The sequence below is a fragment of the Hemicordylus capensis genome, chromosome 3 (genome assembly GCF_027244095.1).
Source record: "Hemicordylus capensis ecotype Gifberg chromosome 3, rHemCap1.1.pri, whole genome shotgun sequence".
Classification (NCBI taxonomy): Eukaryota; Metazoa; Chordata; class Lepidosauria; order Squamata; family Cordylidae; genus Hemicordylus; species Hemicordylus capensis.
The window spans coordinates 234,647,686-234,666,219 of NC_069659.1; the positions used below are offsets into that span (position 1 = coordinate 234,647,686).

The 18,534-nt window shown below is 43.3% G+C and overlaps 1 pseudogene; it reads left to right on the top strand.

The window, feature by feature from the left end:
* The first annotated feature begins 733 nt into the window (after window positions 1-733).
* On the top strand, window positions 734-1,379 carry LOC128350567 (P2Y purinoceptor 14-like; annotated as a pseudogene).
* The last annotated feature ends 17,155 nt before the right edge of the window (window positions 1,380-18,534 follow it).

Here is an 18,534-nt window from a genome sequence, read left to right on the forward strand (position 1 = left end):
GAAGCCCCTACTCTGACCATCTATCATGTTTTTTTGGGGGGGAGGGGGGTTCTCCTTGCTTTCATATAGAAGGAATAGTACACTCATTTCGTCACCCTGTGTTATATTCAATAATATTCAATAATATTCAGGTGCAAAATCTTTGACCAGAATTTTTAAAACTCTAAATTTTCAAACCATCCAATAGTCTACACAGCCAAATATCTGATGAGGAACAGAAAAAGTAAAAAGGTTAGTTGAGCAAGCATAATAAAGAGATTTATGTCCCTCTCTAGAAGTACTGTGATTTGAATGCAAGACTCAAACCATTTGACACAATGGATTGAAAATGAGAAGGTTGATCTGTCACTCCAAGCTCTTCCCCACTCCACCACCACCACCACCACCCCACCAGCCTGTTCCAAATCAGGCAATTGCTATGCCAACGTTGTTTCCTTGGCTTCTAGAAGCCCTCAAAGCTCTTTTTAACTCTGACAATTCCGACAGAAATCTGACACAATAGAGAATGCATTCTGGCATTTCCGATACAACAGAACCCTATAAAAGTTTTGTCAAAATTAATCCGACATTTTCCAAAATGGCCAGTGTTGGATCTGAGAGCACTGTCGTGATTGCACAGCCCTACAAAATGGCATGTTGTACAAAATAGCAGCTTAAGAATAATTTGTGGGCATATATACATTTCTTCTTACAGATGACTTTTTTCTGCTTGTATGTATGGAAATATACAAAAATGTGCAATTCAAGCACAGCCAGCATTCAAGGAACAATAACAACAAAGCAAGTTCTTACACTGCTCTACAGTTTCATCTGTATAGGAGGAATCCTTTTAAATGGGGTAGAATTCTTAGCAAGACAAACTGTATTGTCTATATCAAAAACATGGTCATAGCTGACCTCATCATGAGCTTAACTTTCCCAGTCAAAATTCTTGCCAGTTCAGAAATTGGACCTTGGTAGCTTAGTGTTGTCAATTGCAGTTTTTCTGCTGTTGTTGTTTTTGTTTGTTTGTTTGTTTTTTTTACATGACCACGTATGTCAGCAAAACTTTGTTTGGGCTCATAGGCTTTGACAGATGCTACAAAGTTGTGAAACCTCAGCTTCCATTTACACAGTTTTCTGTAGCAAGGTTCTCTGTGTTGTCATGTGGGCATTGCAAATGGTTGTATCGGTTCCCAATATGATTTTAACAGATAAAATCTCTACCTCAAACAACTTAGAAAGATGCACAGATCTCAAAAGTGAGCTGGGAAGCAAGTGGCACATGGTTTCCACCTACATCAGTCTAGGAATCTTTTGGATTATGTTTTTTTCTTTTAATAGTTTTCTACAGTTCTATAGCAAATAAGTTACCTATTTCCAAGAGGAAATTCAAGTAGTATAGGTACCCACCAGCTGTCAACCTCCATGTATTTTTGTTTACAAACAGAAGCACATGGCAGGAGAATGACATCATGGCGCCCATGTTTATGCTTTGAAACATAAGATACATATCCTTGAAGAAGGCATCCCCCCACTCCCCTCTTCTCCTGCATTGGTTGTATCTTATTATGCATAAGGGGTTTTTCTTTTCCTCCCCCCGCCCATTTATATTCACATGCTTTATTACTATCCTCTATCATGTTTATGCATTGTAATCTTACAAGAGGGGGGAAATGGAAAAATATTGACTTGAATCCTCCTCCCACCCCATGTTCCTGGCCATTCCCAAACTATGTAGGATTGGTTTTATCTAGGGATAATTCACATGACCAAAGAGAGGAGAGCAGGGGGGAAGGCATGAACCTACCTACCTTCATCCAGATGATCAGAGGCTCCTTTTACCTGTGCCAATCACTCACCCAGTCAACCAGCACAGCAAGAATAAGCAGAGATGGGGTCAGGAGGAGGAGGTCCTCAATTATTCCAGATGCAATGCACAGGAATGAGAGAGGCAGGAATGCATGAGGGCTCCTCCCCTTGGTTTTGAAAGCAACAGCACTCTATGATCGCCAGACCCAGGAGCTACAAAATATAGGTAAGAGACATCTTTGTATACATCAGATATTCAGTGCCATGAGGAGTTGCTGAATATGTAGACTTAGATCTGCTTTCAATTATAAATGATGAAACTTTGGTGAATCTTGGTTAATCTTGGTGAAACTTTGGTGGAGCTTGGTGGAACATTGGTGAAACAGTGAAACTTTGGTGAAACAGTGAAACATGGTGAAACCTTGGTGAAATTTTGGTGAAATTTTATGAAACTTTGGAGAAACTGTGGTGAAACCTGGTGAAACTTTGGTGAAATTTGGTGAAACCTGGTGAAAGTTGGCAAAACTTTGATGAAATGTGATAAAGATTTGGTGAAACTTTGGTGAAGCTTTGGTGAAACTTGGTGAATATTGGCAAAAATTGGCAAAACTTTGGTGAAGCATTGGTGAAACTTGGTGAAATTTTGGTGAAACTCGGTGAAATTTTGGTGAAACATGGTGACGCTTTGGTGAAACTTGGTGAAGCTTTGGTGAAACTTGGTGAAACCTTTTTGAAACCTTGGTGAAACTTGGAAAAACTTTGATGAAACCTGGAGAAACTTGGTCAAACTTTGGCAAAACATGGTGAAACTTCATACAACTTTGGTGAAACCTGGTGAAACTTGGTGAAATTGGTGAAACAATGAAACTTGGTGAAATTTCAGTGAAGCTTTGGTGAAACCTGGTGAAACTTTGGTGAAACCTTGGTGAAACCTGGTGAAATTTGGTGAAACCTTGGTTAAATTTTGGTGAAATGTTGGTGAGACCTTGTGAAAATCTAGTGAAATTTGGTGAAACTTGGCAAAATGTGGTGAAACTTGGAGAAACGTGGTGAAACTTGGGTGAAACTTTGGTGAAACCTGGTGAAACCTGCTAAATTTAGTAAAAGTTTGGTAAAACCTGGTGAAACTTGGTGAAACTTTGTTGAAACTCAGTGAAACTCAGTGGAACTTTGGTGATGCTTCGGTGAAACTTTGGTGATACCTGGTAAAACTTGGTGAAACTTTGGTGAAACGTGGTGAAACATTGGTGAAACATTGGTGAAACTGGGAGAAACCTGGTGAGACTTCGCAAAACTTGGTGAAACTTTGGCAAAACATGGTGAAACTTCATGCCACTGTGGTGAAACCTGGTGAGACTGTGGTGAGACTGTGGTGAAACTTGTTGAAACTTTGATGAAATGGTGAAACTTTGGTGAAACCTTGGTGAACCGTGGTGAAACCTGGTGAAACCTGGTGAAATTTGGTGAAACTGGTGAAACTTGGTGAAGCTTTGGTGAAACTTTGGTGAAACCTTAGTGAAACTTGGTGTAACTGGTGAAAAATTGGTGAAACTTGGTGAAACTTAGGCAAAGCATGTAGGATCTTCTCACGATTAGTGAGAACAGCCATGAGGGGGTTAACAGGGAGAGTGGGCTTAGCCCTCTCTCCCCACACATGAGCAGAGTGGCAGCCCTGGACAGCCAAATCAGCCTCCCACACGACTGCCAGCTCCATTACGAAGCTGGCAGGGGCTGGGGGGATCAGGGGTGTGTGGCCCTTGGAAGCTCCAGCATGCCCTGTGTGAGCACGGAGGGCATGCTGGAGAGACCCCCAAGCCAGGAGGCTGCTTTTCAGCCTCCCAGTCAGGGGTCTCCTCATGAGTAGCTGTGCCACAGAGCCGCGCTATGGCAACTCACGAGCGATAGAGACACCTCAGCAGATGGTGTGGATGGGCAAATCTGCAATGCAACCCCTTTCATAAGTAGAAGGTCCATTTCTTTAACCCCTTGGCATATTGAAAGGGGGTATCTGCTGTGATGGTGTCCCAAGTGCATGGGTACTGTATATCAGAGATCCCCACTCCCCAGGATCCAGCGTTCTGGCTAATTTAATGGTGATGTCTGAACTAGTGTTCTGTGGGGAAGCCTTCTTGCTGGCATTACTAGGGAGCAGGGTGGATTTGATTTAAATCAAACTGATTTAAATCATGATTTAAATCACAATTTAAATCACTAGCAGGGTGGATAAAAATAAAAAAAATCCAATTTAAATAAAAAAAATCCGATTTTTTAAATTTAAATCAGATTTTTTTTTATTTTTATCCACCCTGCTAGTGATTTAAATCATGATTTAAATCGTGATTTAAATCAGTTTGATTTAAATCAAATCCACCCTGCTAGGGAGTGTAATATAAAAACCCCTATCACCCATTGCAGAGGTCTGAAGCAGGCACCCAACTATTGAACTTGTTAGGCCAGCCTGCCCACTTCACTAAATGTTGTTTTTCTTTACCACGCCCTTTTGTAGCTAGAATTTTTTCAATCCTGTACACTTTGTCCTCTCCTCCTTTAACTTCCTGTAATTCTTCAAGATAGAACCTGCCGAGAACTGGCTCTCCCATGTAGTCTTTTAGCAGACAGACCGGCCTTTCAGCTCTTCTGGTGACTTGGTCCACTATAAACAATTCTGTGGTGTAGTTCTGTTCATAACCTTTCTCAAAAACTCCTTTAATTTTAGAAATCCTGACGCGATCTCCTTTTCTTAACACTGGAGACTTGGTTTTTTTACGGCTAGTGCTGTCATAGGCTCTTTTCTAAACAGCCAGGTCGTTGCTGGTGGTGACATCTATTGGCCTGCACTGTATAGTTCTGTGAAAGCTGTGGTTATAGCTCTTTAGGAGCTGAAGCAGGACATCAATATACAGTACCAAGCTATTGTGAGCAGTAAAATACCTCCACGTACGGGTTTTTAATGTCCGGTTTAGTCTCTCCACAAGGGCTGCTTTGACATCATTGTTGGTGAGAAAATGGTGAATCCCATGCTCCTTTAACAGTGCACCTATCGGTCTTGAGCTTGCTAGGCTCTCGGCCTTCTCTGAAAATAGCTTTAAAAGCAGCAGCCACTTCCATCCCTGTTTTGTCTTTTAGAGGTACAGCCCATGCATATTTAGATAGAATATCCACTACTGTCCAAATGTACTTGTAGCCTTTGTTGTATTTACAATACTGTTGCATGTCCATTAAATCTGCCTGCCGTTGTGCATCCACACCTGAAACAACAGTCTTGTTTCTTTTAAAATGAGTCCTTGCAGGTTTGTGTAGAGTGTAAACATCCTGCTCTGAAAGTCAGGCTTCTACTTGCCTTTTATTCAGCACTTTGCTGTGCTGCCTGGCCTCTTGAAATAGCGGATTTACAACCCCAAAACTCCCCACTCTCCCAGGGGTGTAATATATTTTCTTTAGGATTTCCTTGTGCCTTGCCATGGTTCTGCTTAACACAGGTATGAACACACATATTTAAAACAAATGTCTGTTATTGTTTACCATCAGTACACGCACAGGAAATGCAGGACACATTGACATCCCTGAGGTGCATGTTCTCAAAGGCCTGCACCTGCACAAAAGAGGGCAATATTTTAATACTGCAGGGTAAACACAGCCAAACAAAGCAGGCAAATTAAATCACATCCAATTTACCAGCTTGTCGATTTCCTCAGCTGGGGCTGGCTCTTCAGGTTTTGTTAGCACAAGGCCATCCATGGTTTCCTCCTCTCCACTTTCAGATGATGAAGTAAAGCAAACCTGCAGTAAGCGGATCTTGGGCTGCCTGAAATTGGTGTCCGGCAATCACAATTGGTGAAAATCACCAATTTTCACTAGACACAGCATGGTTTCCTACAATGTGGCCTCCAGGACCCAGAGGTGTATCTAGGGAAAATAGCGCCTAGGGCAAGCACTGAAATTACACCCCCTGTCCAAACATCCAACACCCATCTTTCAGATACCTTTACCATAATGCCAGCTCAAAAATACAAGTCAAGCTTGTTAATCTTTTAATATATTTTTTTTAATATTTCAAAAACTAATTAGCAGTGGATGTAGCCAGACCAAAAAATGCTGGAAAACTACAAATTTCAGTATGCTGGGGCTCATGAAATACCCAAATACTATGTGGAGGTGTACTTGGGAAACTAAACAAGCCTGTCTAATTCTCTACTATGCATTGTAGCATCATTATTACATAAGTTTTAAAAATAAATGGAGAATTTGGCTTTTCCCAGATACTCTGAAAATAATTAAAGGATATGCAGAGTAAACTGTGTCACTGCTTGGAATATATTCTAGTCTTTCAGAAAGACAGTTAAAATGAGAGAAAGGGAGAAAGAAACTCCCAGTGGCCTTAATACTAAGCATTTCACACTGATTCAAAGACAAACTCACCATTAATAGCCATAGTATTAAAACATCACATTTAACTCACTTATCACAAGAAGCAAGTAAGAGCAAATGAATACTATCCTAGCTCATAAGCTTCAGCTCAGTATTCACAAGCCCTGATTCTCTGTACATAGTACCAAGCTGAATATGTGTACAGTGACTTATTTTATATTAAATTAAAAAAATACCTGTAGCCCCTTCGGGGGGCTTCCTAAAGGCTGTGGAGGGGGTCTGCAAAGATTCCCCCTCCCCCTGCTGGCCTCTTAATTCACCGCCACAGCCCGTCCCAGGCTGATTTTCGGGCCAGTTTGGGCCTGCAAAGATTGGCTTTGTGGCCATTTTGGAGGCTGCCACACATGCTCAAATGGCCTCTGTGAGGCCTGGCATGGTCTAGGGCCTCGCAGGGACCATTTGAGCATGTGTGGTGGCCATTTTGTTTTTGGTGGCCATTTTAAAAAAATCATTTTGAAAAATGGGGCCCCCTTCAAGTTGAGCCCAGGGCACATGCCCTGCCTGCCCTTACCCTAGATATGCCCCTGCCAGGACCTGCTTGACAACCATGAATCGCAGCCACACTCCTCATCTTCAGAAAAGTTCCCCTCTGACTTGTGACAACAGTTGTCATTGCACCAAAAATATTGAGGTCTCTTCAGCAATTTTTTCTTCCTATGCAGCTTTTGTTTCACAGGAGCTACTGTTTCCGAATCTGATGTACGGATGTTTCCCTCTTTGGAGGCAGTAGCTGGAAGAGCTCCATCTTCAGTTTCCATGGGGGCTGCAGGGTTGGTGTTACAGTGGCCACAATCACATTCTAGTTTATCATCCACATCCATTGAGTCAGTTGCAAAGTTAGTTTCTGGAACCAGAACCTCACCAGAAATAAGGTCAATCATCTGTTGGGTTTTCAGGCCAGTAGGAGGGTAGGACAGACTCATTGGTGTCATAGGCCTAATGTTCAAGGGTATCTGTGGCAATGATAGGTCCGTGGGATACTGCGGAGTCCTAGTATCAGCCATCATCTCTGTACAACAGTAAAATGGCCACCTCTAAACATGCAAACCCTAGTCCTATTCATAGAGGGGTCACTTGATGCTGTTTCAGCCAATAAAGTTACGCAAAATGGCCACTCAACCATTATCACAACTGCACACCCGGCCCTTTCTGGGGTCTGAAACTTGTACCTATTGGTCCAGGATGGCTAGGCGTGTTCATAGAGGGGTCACATGCCACCTTCAGGACATGCTTTGATATATTCCGGAGTAGGCCAAACTTCTAGGGGTGAGGGCATACCCCTACTTCTGGCCCTTTCTGGTCATGTAGGGGTCTCCTCTGCCCATTCCCTGTGATGTAAGCCCGTCCTTTGACCATTTCTGGTGACATAAGCACATTTTGACAGCTCCCCACGTGGGCTCCATGATGTCATTCCCAAGCCTTGTGCTTCTGTGCTTGTACTTGTAAACAAAAGCACATGGAGTTTGACAGCTGGTGGGTACCTATACTACTAATTCAAAAGCAACTCCAAGATAACAAGGAAAAAACCAATCGGAATATTTTCACTATCGTGTTTGTATTTAGCATTTGCTGGGGTTTTTTTTCCCCATTCCATGCTTTCAAACTTCCATTCACATTAAGTCAAACTACATCACAATACAGCTGTCAGTGGCAAAACACACTGTTCTACATAAAGGAACTCTGTATGTTACTGTCTGCTGCAAATGTTTGCCTGGATCCTATTATTTATGTGGTTTTTTGCCGATCCTTCAGGGAAAAATTGTCAAAATTATCAAAAATCGCACTTCCGCTTGAAGATATCTGAGAAACCATGAAGCTCTAGCTCAAGAAGATCAAGTGCAGTTTGTTGTTTTATAAATCCCAATAGCAAGTAACGTATGGTATACCTATTAGATTAGCAAGTGGTTAGATAATTGGGCGAGTTTAAGACAGACCTATGAAATAACATTTGTACACTGAGGCAGTCTTGGAAAACATTCCTCAGAGTAGCCCTCCACCTCTGGCTCCACTGGACAATACTACTGCCATGTCCCATAGCCACCTATACATCAGTGACACCCCTTCCCCATTCCCACTACCTGTCTTCCACTCCAGAGAGACTGTTGCAGTACATCATTACCAGGTATTTAGGACTGGCAATCACCACAGCGTAGTATGGTGTTTCTACAGCATTGTGGTGGCTGCCCATTAGATGTTTTTCATTTCCTCACTATATTAGTAGCCCCATGTCTCTTTTACCTATCCCTGTCATCTACAAGGCCAGTACACAGAATACTCATCCAATGGATGGGCCAAGTCTGTTTACCTCAAGGCTTTTGCAAGGTCTCAGGGAGTTTATAGCATAATTGTGGGACAGGTCTCTCCAGCTTTGCTCTCCTTTTGAAACAATCTTTTCTATATTCCTGGATCAGAACCTTCTGCCACTTTGTATCTTTAAATTCTCTTTAACTTTTATTTCTATCCTCCTTCTCTTGCTCAAAGATTCAGACCTCACATGCTTCAAATCAATTGAAGAGGAAAGTATCATGTAATTTTTTGTTTCTCCACTTCCATCTTCTTTCCCCACCTCTCCAGCCCTGCCATCTTCCCTGACTTCTTTCCACCCATTTTCAAATTGTTTCCACTGCCAGTACTTTGATCTGTTCCTTGGACCCCATCACTTTCCTATCTGTATTATTTCTCTTAGGTTTTCCATCTTTCTTTGTTCTTCTCATTTTGGTTTAAAGTACCTGCACTGTATGTATGTATGTATGTATGTATGTATGTGTAAGTATGTATGTTTATTCATTTATTTATTTATTCGATTTCTATACCGCCCTTCCAAAAATGGCTCAGGGCAGTTTACACAGAGAAATAATAGATGGATCCCTGTCCCCAACGGGCTCACAATCTAAAAAGAAACATAAGATAGACACCAGCAACAGTCACTGGAAGTACTGTGCTGGGGGTGGACAGAGCCAGTCACTCTCCCCCTGCTAAATAAAAGAGAATCACCACGTTAAAAGATGCCCCTTTGCCAAGTTAGCAGGGGTATCTCTGTCTCTGTCTCTGTCTCTGTCTCTATCCATCCTTATGGCTTTTAGGAAACAACTGAAGACACATCTCTTCACCCAAACTTTTTAGCTGAAGTTTTAGCTGATGTTTTAAGTTGAATTTTATTGATTTAACTTTAAATTGTATATATGTTTTAAATATGTTAGCGTTTTGTTGTTGTTGTTATGTTGTAAACCACCTAGAGACTTTGGTAGTGGGCAGTATATAAATGTGTTAAATAAATACATATCACACACACACACACACACACACACACACACACACACACACACCTCTGGTGGACTTTCATCTTCTACCTTAGATGGTCTTACAGGCCTGGCTTAAGCTGAACCAGAACCGGAGGCAATGAGTGAGATCCTGCCCACATCTCCATGGTGCATGAAATATGCCAGCAGCAATCCCCACCAACCACATCTCTGACCCTTCCCTTCTCCTCCAACTCCAGCTGAGTCCCTTCTACCATCTCCCTCCAAATCCCCCCATCTTCTTACCAGATGGGAGCAATGACAGAAGCTGCTGCCACTTCTCAAGCCTGTCCTTTCCTCCTGGTGGCCACTGCTAATTTCTTTGCTCAACCTTTTGAAAAGACAGGAGGTGGAGAGAACAGAAGTTGCCATTAGGAAGAGAGACTGTGAGGCAGGGCAAGGCCCATGAAGCAGCAATGGTAGAGCACCCCTGCTCCCCTTTCCTCCAGCCTACCGCCTGAAACGACTGCCTTACCTGGCCTCATGGAGGGGTGGCCTTGGAAACTGTAGCTCATGCTCAAGGATACTTATGCATACTTGCTTCCCTGTATCTACATGGGGTATCCAGATCTTGTAAGGTTCTATGAGATTTATTGTAGCCCAATTAAAATGGTGTTCGAAGTGGATAAACAGAATATTGCACAGAGAGCTTTTGGCCCCCTCTAAAACACACACAGAGCGGGGGATGGGAGGGAAGAGATGGTTGTACAGGAAATTCTAGGATGTTTTGTTTGAAAGAAAGAAATATGCTATCCTGAGTGACATGCTCTCTCTTGAACTACAGGTCCCAAAGTTCTTAAGTTCCCACTGGCATTTCCTGTGCACAGGCAGGAGGAGCCAACAGGATGTGGCTGCAGGGAGGAAGAAGCACAGTAACCATCAGAGCTATTAAGATTCCAGGGGCATTGGATTACAGAGTTGCTAATATGACTTAAGACCCCGACATATTTGCAAGCAAACGTTTTAGACCTCTGATCTCTATAGCGCAAAGAACTGACACTGGATTTCAGGGACAGGGGACAATGTCTAAAGAACATTTTTTCACTTGTATATTATTAATATTGCAATGTTTGGCTGTAAATATCATTGTAGGTCTTACATCCAGTTATTGGGATGGGTGTCCTTCTGTGGTTTTTGCCTGGTCCACATGCCTAAATCTGATTTTTAAAAATGCTAATATTTCTTAATGGCTGAGCAAGCATGACTTGTCCTGTTAGCTAAGCAGGGTCCGCCCGGATTGCACATTAATGCGAGACTAGAAGTGTGAGCACTGTAAAATATTCCTCTCAGGGGATGGAGTCGCTCTGGGAAGAGCAGAAGGTTTCAGCTTCCCTCCCTGGCTTCTCCAAGATAGGGCAGAGAGAGATTCCTGCCTGCAACCTTGGAGTCTGTGAAGACAATACTGAGCAAGATAGACCAATGGTCTGACTCAGTATATGGCAGTTTCCAATGTTCTTCCCCCTAATGTGAACTGGGGAAACCCATTCAACGTCTCATAAGACACATGAAGAATTCATGATGGAAGGGAGGATGGAAGGTAATCCCTCCCTTCTCATCTCCTGCCAGAGGTGTCCATGAAAGCGATATCACTGCAAGCTAAGTATGAGACACAGAGACAGACAAGATGCTTATAGAGGCTGGAATGGAAAATCCAGGCAGAAGAACTGAAGTGCCTTAGGGTAGGTCTGCTCTCTGGGAACTGATGTAACGTATTGCTGACCTTTAGGGATGTCCTGCTATCTCAACTCCATCTAATGCTCAGCTTGCTTATTTGCAAACAAACCAAATCCTACAAAGCTATCATAATCCTCCAATGACCTTTCCTCCACGGGAACCCAGAACCTGAGTAGTGCTCCGCCCCTGGAACTTCTCACCACTCACAGAAGTGGGGTTGGGGACATGTAATACTGATGTAAGTAGTGGGATAGTGTTTTCTTGGAAGGAAATGGCTAGCAGGCACCATGGAGCCAGAACTGAAGAAGAAGTAGTAGCATGCCTAGAGTAAACCCATTTGTCACCACAGCAAACTGTGCAGAGAGGAATGGTATTAGCAGAGGTAGGCCTCACATAAATCAAAGCATCCCGACAGCAGAAAAACCAGCAGCTTGAAGAAGACCTTGGAGCAATCATAAAGAAGCGTCTGGAGGTTACAGAGGAGGAGGTGAGAATTCCATGTGATCAGCAGACCTGACCCCAAAGCCCAGCAGCAGCACAACCAGTCAGGAGTGGCTAAGGATGTCAACAGAGCATACAGTCTATACAGCTAGTGGGCTTGGACTGTTTCAAGTCAAGAGCTGAGAACTAGGAGGCTTCACCTATCCAGGTGCCTGCCAGCAGTGTGGAGAGAGAAAAAGCTGAGGACTGGGGAAAGTGCTGCAAGAGTTGGAAGATGGCGAAAGTGTACCACAGGCTCGTAGTGAAGAGCAGGCCCAAGGCCTGGGCAAAAGAACCTTGGAGCCTTCCTCTTGCACTCCTGCCAAATGCTGTTAATATGAACTAAGAGGTTGGGGCCCTCAGCCTTGTGGGGCTCTGGAACAGACCCCCCACCCCCCGCCGCCACTCTCTGCACACCTGGATAGGGAAAGATAAAAGCTACAGCCTGAAAGTGAAAAGGATGAGCAGGAGGAAAAATTGGAAACACTGCCTGAAGTCACAAATGAGGAAAAATTGCTTATAGACTTTGTTGTCCCATGTATTCCACGTGAAGTCCTCAGTGGGTGGGCTCAGGCTCCTACAGTCGGTGCATTCCTGAGACAAGCTCTAGCAGTAAGAGTAACCCAGAACCATGCACATTATGGGGGCAAGGGGTGGGGAAGAGACTGGGAAATCTATCTGTCTTGGTTTGAAATAATGTCCTCCATAAGTGACTGGGATGAGAGACAGCGAGGAGGATTTTGGCCTCCTGGCTTGAGCAGATTAGCCCAGCTGGTCCTGCAAAAGATTCCCCCAGATACAAACTTGTGATAGTCCTCAGATCTGCAGAGTGACCATAAGCACAAATTGGATTGGCCCAACCATGTCCAGAGGAGTGGAAGGGAGAAAGAGGAATACCTTTCACCATTTCCCAGACAAGAGACAATGAGACTGGAATTTTCATTTACTCTTCATGGAGAAGTTCCTTGACCACGTACCTGCAATTCCAGTCAGTTCCAGGACATAGAGAAGCAGCATCCATCGATGAAGATGCATGTTTTGGGGTTGGCGATGATACTTTTGAAACTGTTTCTTGATTTTGGAAAAAGGTTGCTTTGCTTTGTATCTGGTAAAGAGGTGTACACACATGTGTATGTGTGTGTATATTTGGGAATATAAGGAAAACTACTAAAGGGAACAGATGCTGAGGAGAACAGCTCTTATTTCTGCAATGCAGCTCTGATGCTAATGGAATTTATATACAGTAGCCTTGCTTTAATGATGTTAATTACACTCATTATTTTAGGATTTCTGTAAGTATGGAAACAGAGACAGGTTGAGCAAGGTTGAGGGAATTCTAACTTTTGTCTTAAACAGTGTTACAAATGATTCAACTTTAGTCCCCTTTCAAGGGGCACTAGGGTACTGCACCCAATAGGCATGGATGGCTCAGTCCCAGAGACCCGGGGGACCTCACCAATTTACTATTATGCCTCTTATTAGGACTATAGTCCCCATTCAAGAAGCACTGGGGTGCTACACCCAATAGGAGTGGACTGCCCAGCCTAAGAGACTGGGGGACTTCACCAGTTTAGGGACTATTAGGGGTTCTGTGCCCCACTCAAGAGCCCAGGCATGCTGCACCCAGTAGGGGTGGTTCTGCCCTGAGCCCAAGAGCCTGATGGGAAGTGCTGGGGAGGACCTTCTTTCCTCCCCTTCCAGGGGTGTCTGTGAAAGAGATATCACAGATAAGTTAGGTGTGAGACACAGAGACAAATGGGATGTTTGGACAGGTTGGAATGGAAAGACTGGGTAGAAGAGCTGGAGCACCTTGGAGTGCAGGGTTTGCCTCCGGAAAACCGATGTAACCTATTGATGTAACCTATTGACCCTCTGCTACTCCAACTCCATCAGGTTGCTTATTTGTAAATAAACCAAGTATTACAAAGAGTCCACCAGGTTCCAGTGATCTCTCCCCCAAAGCAAGTCAGAAGAACCTGAGTAGCACTGCACCCCGGGAACTTCTCACACTTGCAGAAGTGGGGTTGGGTGTGCATAACAATATAAATCATACTGTCATAAACATAAGAAGCTGAAATAAAAAGACCAAGACGCTGAAGGACACCAATCAATTCTCCAGTTTTTCAAAACAAACAAGGCTTTTCATGTGTGGGTAGAGAGAGAGGCTGCCAGTGTTACAGGTTTGCACTGGGCGTAGAGAAATCATGCTCGGACCTTGGATGATGTATGTACATGGTGCAGCAAAGAAGCACCATCTCAAAGCACACACTCATGGGGGACATAGAAAGCTGCCTACTGAATCAGACCATTGGTCCATCTAGCTCAGTATTGCCTACACTGACAGGCAGCGGCTCTCCAAGGTTTCTGGTAGGAGTCTCTCTCATCTCTACCTGGAGATGTCAGGGACTGAACCTAGGATCTTGTGCATGCAAAGCAGATGCTCCAGCTCCACCATTGAGCTACTGCCCAATTACTTCATCCTGTGTGAGGGAGAAGGAGAAATACGCAGGTGGCACTTGCAGTCTGCAATTGTAAATATGTTGTTGTTGTTTTTAATTATTTATTGAATGGGTTTCAACCTTTCTGTTCTGTCCAGAGGTCACATAAGGCTGGAACCAAAATTTCTCCAGAGTGAAATCTGAAGACATTTGAAGAGTATTGCAGTAGAAGAATGTCCCAAGGAGAAGAGTATTTGGGTGCAGCATTCTATTGGGTGCAGCATTTGAAGAGTATTATAGCAGAAGAGTATCCCAAGGAGATACTGAAATTCTAAGTCAATGGCAAGGGTCATCCCAAGACGAAATTTTGGATAATTCTCTCAGATTGTTTCTCCACATCCTGGTAACAAAGTTTTTAAAAATTGACTTCCCACTTAATTGGGAGTGGCATTTTTAGCCAATCAAAAGGCTTCTTATTGATCAAGCTAATCTTTTCATGGACTCAGGCTGCAGTTCTAGGCACACCTGGAGGAAGCAAGGCCCATAGAACACAGTGGGGTCTACTTCTGAGCAAAGATGCACTGAAGTGAGCAGTAAATGTTGCAACCCTAGAAACGTTTCCAGAAAGCTATATAGAAAAAGTTTCAGGCGTGTCCATGCCTGCCTAATACTGTCAAAATACTTCAATGAGTTCAAAGCCCACAGCCTATTATATCCATGAAAAAGTCTGGAGCACCAAATTCAGCTGACTTGTGATCTTCACCGAGGCTTAAAGGAAGCCAGGGTAGAAAATCCATTGGCTCACTGTCTCTCTCTCTCTTTCACATGCAAACATTCACACACAAACACACACACAAATGCATATACTGCTGATTTCAATAGCAGGGAAGATAGATTTGGTTCCCCAGTGCGTGCCGCATCCCTCTGCCTGCTCAGAGCTTTTTCAGATCCATACATTTGTATTAAACGGTCTGTTAGAGATTTGCTGGCACTTTTCAAGCTCTGACAGCCCTGTTTTTATTTCAATTGCCTTTAAGCCACTTCATGAGATTTTCATATATAAATATGGAAATATGCAAAATCCTCAGATTTATAGGATCTGACGTTTGTGGTTAAAATGAATCCCAAATGATCTGGCCTCTTCCTTACATATTCATTCCATGACGCATGCCTATTCTTCGCTCAAGAGCAACCCCTTCTGGTGCTCAAGAAGTAGGGCTTGGACCTTGAGATCTGCATATGTTTTGCCATCCATCATTTATTTCGCTTGAGAATTGATGTATCTTCCAAATGAGTCTGCTGGTGGCATGCTGGGTTTGACCTAATATTATTTGCCAAAGAAATATCAACATTGGAACTAAGAAACAAGCAAGGAATTTGCACGTTAATGAAATTAGTAAACAAGTCTCTCTCTCTCTCTTTCTTTTTCTTTTTTTTTACCTCTACCATTTTCTTCTGTCTCTTAGGATCAAACTAGACATTCATTTATGGACATGATTGAGGCTAGCATGCTTCTCCCACCACCAAAAAAACAACAACATACCCTTAAAGCAATGCCTAGTTTGAGCTTTATTCCCTGAGACTGGCATAGAGCAAGGATGCACCAGTGCAGCAAGAGAGCCATCTAACATAAGTTCTCAACTAACTGCACTGGTGCAGTAGAGAAGCAGCCATTTTTGATGCCTTCCCTTTCCCCAGGAACCTCTTTGTGCCACCCAAAAAGATGTCCCCAAGGGCTATGCAACCTTCAGGGACATATTTTCAGATGGCACTGAGGGCTTCCTGGAGAAGGGGAGGACATCAAAAATTGACAAAACTGCTGACCAGTGCAGTTAACTGGGAACTTCTGTTAATCTGGATATACACATATTGCAGTTGTATCTTTCTGCTTCTCCCAGGGTCTCTAGGCAGCACACATGGGGTCATGTTATCATCACAACAACTCTGATGGACTGAGATACAGCAACTTGCCAAAGGAGCATGATGGTAGAGCAGTCATTTGTAGATAGGTCTTCAAATCAGGGTTAACCTATCCAGAAGCAGATGATATCATCAGGAAGAGACTGAGGCGGGTCTCACAATCAGAAAGATTTCCCTCAAAACCCCACATTATGGGAAAGTTAAATCCCCCCCCAACATTATTTATTGCTTTTGTTTTCTCTACCTGCCATTGCTTTGTCATTGATTTCCCCCCCTAATTATTCGGTCTTCATCTTTCTGGATTAGTTACATGAGTGATTCCAGGCACTCAGGGAACACATGGTGATTAGATAGATTTGACTGTGTGGCGATGGCATATTTATTTGTACATGGGTGATCCATGCAATTGGTGATCACATAGTAAATGGTAGGATGCCTGAACACAAGGGCCACCAATAGACCCATATTTTGCCCCCATTCCCCTCTTCATGCTCTCAGACGATCTAGATCTGGAATCTGGGAGCCTGAAAGTGAGGCGGAACTGGCTGCATGGACTTCCTCCTTTGAATGACTGACAATCTGGATGACATTATGTTGCTGTCTGACCAGACGTTTCGGCAGCGAAACCAAAGAGGAACTGAGGGTCCCAATTCAGGTTTGTGGCCGGAAAACACAAGTCCCTTTTGTAACAGAACCGAGGGTTCCTGCCTTTGGATGACCACAAACCCAAATCTCTGGCACAATTGCCTCCAGTTTGGTGTGATGTCCAAAGGCATCAGTGTATCTATGTAGTCTATCAGATCTGGCTATTTGCTAATGTGACTGAGAGCAAAAGAAGTCAATTCAAAGTGAGGGCAGTGCTTCCTAAGAGAAACACTGTCTAAACTCTTTGAAGCAGTCACCAAAACAAACAAACAAAAAGGTGTGTGTGCTTTTTGTTATTGCACAAAACAGTATTTTCATTTGAGCTATGCTCAAATCCTCCGGATTTCTCTTGATCTCTTTTATTGGTTCCAGCTTGAACTGTTTGGAACATAGCACTAGGTAGGTGAGCAGGGTTGCCAAGTTGTATCATATTTGTCTCTTTGAGGGTTCCTCAACACCAAAAAAGGATGTGGCCATGTTTTTCCCCTCACCTCATTTATCCTTTAATCCTGTTTGTTTGTTCATCTGTATCAATCAGGGCAGTTTCCAATTGCCCACCATCCCATTTGCTTGATCAAATAGGGATCTATTGAAAGGACTGAGAAGTTAGCAGGAAAAAGGGAGTTGCAGCTACATTCCCTTTTCCTGCTGCACAGCTGTTACAGAGACAGATAAAATCTGTAGGCTGAGACCTGCCAATGCCTAAAGAAGGTAACAATTTTGCCCCCTCAGGGTGAAGGGGGCAAAACTGCATGAAGCAGAAGCAAGAATGGCACACCGGACTTTGCTCTTCTCTGTACCAATTCATGTTTCTCCTTCCACACATACTCTGGATCTAGCCAATTCCGCACCCTCACCAGCTTACCACATCTTTTACCAACCCAAGGTCATTTCTTTTTCAAGAGAACGCATTTCAAGAAATCCAAGGGAATGGAGGAACATTTGCTGTAGATGTTGTAAGAGTATTCTAGAGCTGGAAAAGGTACATAAAGGGACTATTAAAAAGAAAACATTTGGAATATATTCCTTTTGAGGAAAGGCTAATGCTTTGATGCTTTAAAGTTGAGGAAAAGAGACAGCCAAAGGGGAATCGGAAAATTATGAACGTTGTGGGGAGAGCAACATTTTTCTTTTGCAAGGCACAAGGCTCTCATTAATTATAGTTATAAAAGCAAAGCAAACACAGATAAGGACAAGTGAGCAAATAATAGCTTGCATCGTCTACATCCACATCTCTAATTTTATAATACTGAAACTCAGAGTTGTCTAATGAAGTTGATTTGCAGCAGGTTGGTGGTGCGGGGGGGGGGGGAGAGAAGAAAAGAAAGTACTTCTTCACACCATACCTAATAACTTATGACATTCACTGCCATAAGAAGTGGTGCCAGCCACTGGCTCAGACAGCTTTAAAATAGGATTAGACAAATTCATGGCAGATACATAGCTCTATCAATGGCTAGTAACCATGATAGTTAAATGGAACGCCACAGCTGTACAGGAACAGTCCACTTCTGAATTCCAGATGCATTCTGTGGAGATGTACTTTCTTTTGTCTCTCTTGAGCCTATTGCAAATTGACTTCAGGGGTTGAGCTGGAGGCAGACATGGATGATGGAGGATGCAAGCTACTATTGGCCCTCTTGTCCTTATCTATTGCCACGCATTATGCTCTTGCAAATATAATTAATGGGAGCCTCTTGTCTTCTGAAGGAGCAGTCCTGGAGTTGCCAGTTTGGATCCTAGTGCTGGTATTTTCATTCCTCCAAACTGAATCCCAAGGCAGGTTCACTTTAAGATGGGACTTTCTGCGCGTCGCGCCTGCATGTAGCTCTCAGCTCTTGCTCCCCACCTAGTCTTAG